The sequence below is a fragment of the Nicotiana sylvestris genome, chromosome 1 (genome assembly GCF_000393655.2).
Source record: "Nicotiana sylvestris chromosome 1, ASM39365v2, whole genome shotgun sequence".
Lineage (NCBI taxonomy): Eukaryota > Viridiplantae > Streptophyta > Magnoliopsida > Solanales > Solanaceae > Nicotiana > Nicotiana sylvestris.
In genome coordinates, this window is record NC_091057.1 from 131,288,850 (window position 1) to 131,293,455 (window position 4,606).

Genomic DNA, 4,606 nt, shown 5'->3' on the forward strand with positions numbered 1-4,606 from the left:
CCAGCAGCTGAGCAGCTCACGTTAACCATCGTCGAGGTCGTCCACCAGCAGCAGCTTCATCTCACGTCGAGGTCGCTGGCAGTCTTGGTTCGGGTTTTTCGTTACCATTCGAGTTCGTCGTTGTTCATTTCCGGTTAGTTGGTTTAAGTTTTATTTATGTCCGTATTTTGTTTTGATATTCTTGGATCTGAAATCAGTATATGTTTGATTCTTTTCTTGTTTGTTGCTTTTCATTTCTTAATTATTTCTTCAGTTTGTTTTTATTCATTTGTTCTTGTTTAGTTTTAATATAGAAGTGTGTTAGTTTAATCACTTGAATCCTTTATCTTGGTTGTAATGTTGTTAGATTTAATTTGTAGTTCAATTGATTATTGAGTTTAGTGATTTGAATCTACTTGTTTGTTATGTTCAATTTATTACTGTTATTGAATTTGAAAGTATATTTGTTGTTAAAAATATTGTCCAGTCAAAATGATTTCAGTTGTTTCTTTATTGTTCATCATATGGTTTGGTTCCCTGAATCCTTAGTCTTTGTTTTGATGATATTTGACATAATCTGAGTTTCTAGCTTAAATTTGTTGATGAAATTTGATTAGGAATTGGTTATAGCTGCTGTAATTAGGTGAATTGGTTATAGTTGATGGGGGTAGAATGTTAATTTCAGAGCGGTATTTTTGGAATTGAAAATTTGAACAATTATTTATTTTGAGTGCTCTGTCCACTAAGCACTAATAATATTAAAATAAGGTATTAAAATAATATAGTGGGGGACAAGACATATGTTAGTGGGGAAAAATATATTTGTTTAATAAAAATGGGGGTCAAGACATATGTTAGTGGGGAATAATACATTTGTTTAATAAAAGTGGGGGACAAGACATGTAGTAGTGGGATTACGGGGCTCAAGAAGATGTGACATTTTCTTTATTTGTTTAATTGTTTAAAGTGGTCTGTTTTTGGACATAAATAAGGGGAGTTTGGGCAGAATTAAGGAAGGGACTTTTAAAAAAAAAAATTGGAGAGTCAGAGTTAGAGAGTTAAAAAAAATAGACTGGATTTTATCATCAAAAAGATTCAAAGCTTAAGTTGAAAAGAAAACTGATTTGTCAGAACTTAAGAAATTCAGTCTTTGAGAATTAAAAACTGAAAGTGAAGCCTTTCTTTACTACTGAGGATCAGAATATTGTTAATGCTTATGTGGTTTGCATTTGGTACTACTGATTTTCAGATTGGTTTTCCTCGGTTTTCTTTTGGTTTTGGAGGGCTGTTTCATTGAATGCTTGAGTTTCTGGTATTGGTATTGTTGTCGGGTTATTTTTGAATCTGTTATTGGATGTGGAATCATCTCTATTGGTTTTAAAATCCATCCCTAGGCGTTCAATTGGCTACTGTTGTTGCTGATTGTTCTTGTTGCTTTGCTAATGCTGATCTTCCTCTTCTTTTACTTCCAATACCAGGTACATGGCTGTAACCTTGTCGATATTGTAAGATGAAATGTGAAAGCATGAATACATATGAAGAATAGAACTTTGAAGTTTTAATTTAGCTTTTTCTTTGTTTCTTTTACTGATTGTATTTAGGCTATTTCATGTACTATTATTCTGTAAATTTCTGTCACTTGCATAACTAGGCATCTTGTAGTGATGTATTAAATAATACTCTGCTTTAGTTTGATTATTAGGTAGTATATATTTAAGCATGCTCATTACTGTCAAACTGTTTAATAATTGGAATAAAAGGAAAATAACATAAGTTGGTCTTTAGTGAATCGGCTTGGCAAAACTGATTAGTTCACTAGCTATGAAGGTTTTAATATTGTCAACAGTAGGTTAATCGTGAACATGTAGCTAAATTTAGTTAAAGCATGAATTTAAATTAATTTCGTGAATTAGGCATTATGGCATGATTTGAGTTCAAACAAGACGAGTTAACGTTTGAATTTAATAAACTTTCGAATATGCATTAGTAATTAAGATTGTTCTAGTTTCAAATAGTTGTAAATAATTAATTCCAACGGTTCAAGTCATCTAACAATGTGAGTTTAATCTAGTTATAGGATAATTAGTTTCTTTTGAATATATTATTTGTCGATTCCGTATTTTATTTATAATTTCAATTTTAGTAATATTCCTTTCCGTTAACATTTGTCTTAATCTAGCATTTAATATGTTACGCCCTTTTTTCAAGCATGTAATTAATTAGGATTTTTCTCTCTTTTATTTTAGAGACGAATTTAATAGAAATGTAGTCACTTTAGGATATCCTTAAAATAAATGAGGCGTGCTTCGCCAAAATAAATCACAAGTTGTGAGGCCCTCTATACGTGTTTGTAAAGTTACTTAGACTTCGGGACAGACCGTTTAGCAAAATTTCACGGCCTTACCCAAAACAATGATACACTAGTCACTTAGGGCGCGCATTTAATAAATTACTTCCTTAAAAATGGGTGTGCATTTATGTAACCCAAATCTAAGTCTCAACGGAGTCGAAATGTGTCGCTAATCACGGGTGCATTGATTGGGACGTGGTTCGAGATGCATATCCATGACGTTGCAAATTCCTTTAAAAAATAATGAATGAGACGAGCCTCGACAAACAAGAATACACAAATTGTGGGGCCCTCAACGGATAGTTATTTCGAATGCTTAGATTTCGAGACAGGCCGCATAGCGAACTTTACGGCTTTTCTCAAAATAACAACGCGTTAGTCTTTAGGCGCGTATTTAATAATGTTATTTTCCTAAACTCGGGTGCACATTTATGTGACCCAAATCCAAATCTCAACGAAGTTGGGACGTATCAAAAATTGCGGGTACATTTATGTGGCGCAATTCGAGATACATTCTCACGACGTTGCAATTCTTTGAATAAATAATAACAAAGCGGTAAACAGTTAAAATTTGCACGTAGGTTAATAATTGTAAAAAATCAGATAATTAAGCCGAATATGACAGTTGAGCGACCGTGCTAGAACTACGGAACTCGGGAATGCCTAACATCTTCTCCCGGGTTAACAGAATTCCTTACTCGGATTTCTAGTTCGCAGACTGTTAAACAGAGTCATTCTTTTCCTCGATTCGGGATTAAAACCGGTGACTTGGGACACCATAAATCTCCCAAGTGGCGACTCTGATCCTTTAATAATAATCCCGTTTCAATTGTCCTTTAATTGGAAAAACTCATCTACGCCTTTCCGGGTGCGGGTAAAAAGGAGGTGTGACAAAGCCACATTGAGAACCTAATTCTCCATCAGTTGGCTATAAAAATTACCTCAAGTAAAATGAGCTAAAGTGTTTTCTAGCCAAGCCTAACTCACATCGACACTGTTGCATGTAAACACGCATGACGATCATAGAAGTTAAAGGTGCAATTATGAATTGCGAAAGAAGAGCTGCTAAAATCTTTTTCAAAAACTGTTCGGGCATCAGGTTCCTGTACCACAGGTTAGTAGTAATGTGTTGTTTTGCATGCTTTCTCAAAAAGGGTTAACAAAATTCAACTGCTACATCATCCAACTTTTCAAAATCTGCATGTCATGTCTTGTCTTTCAAATTCCTTCATCCCTTTTGCACGATAACGTTTTCCCATAAACCTACCGCCATTTTCAGGACTGTTCAGAACCCGTTTATCTCTCTTTTCATCATTAGCCCTTCTTCCCATAAAACCTTTTTCTCTCTCATAGCAACTCATGAACCTTCATCTCTTTTGTATCTCTGTGATCCTCTCTTCATCTCTTTGTCACTCAACTTCCCTATCAAATCCTCATATACTAGCAATCGAACGATCGCTTCCTTCTCCCACCATCAACACCACTCCCACTTTCCTATCATCCTTAAAGTCATCTCCATAAATTCACTCTTCCACTTCTTCCAATACTACTGCACCCACACATGTTTCCTCCTCATTTCCTATTGTTTTTCCTTTTTTGTCAAACTCTATTTCCTTTCCATGTGTTGAAAATCCCATGTCTCCTCATTCCTCTTATCTCACCAAAGAACACTCAGAAAGGGTCATCTCTCAGGTGTCAGAGGTCTCTGAGGATGATCCTAATCAGTATCTGAACTCCTCTCTTTTGAACTCAGTGGCTCTCACAGAGTCACCAAAAACGGAAGCAGCGCACAATATCATGGCTATCGCTACAAAAGTCTGTTGAATGAAAGAACCTATCTCTTGTCTGAGTATCAGGGGGAAGAAACTCCATTCCTAGACGATGAAAGAACCATGGTACTCTTCGAGTCTCTAATCCATGAAACTGTCCGAGAAAAACCTGCTGGAGGACCTGATTCTCTTCCAGCTAAATCCACTCCTAAACCTCTTGATTACCCTAAGTAATTAGAATCCTCTTCCAATTCACCCCCTATCAGGTTACAACAGAAAGAGGGGTTCGAGTCTATATTGCAGAAAAGTAGGAGGAGTGTCAAGACAAGGAAGAAGAGGTTGATGAATCAAAGGGAATTTGTTACTGACAAGAACATTCCAGTAGGTGAGGTTGACAAAGATGCTCTAAAGGAACTTGGTTCCTTAGTAGAACAATCTATAAAATCCCAGAAGTCTGTGAATGAAGCTTCCGATGAAGCTAATGAGAAATAAAGTGGAGCATCCGTGA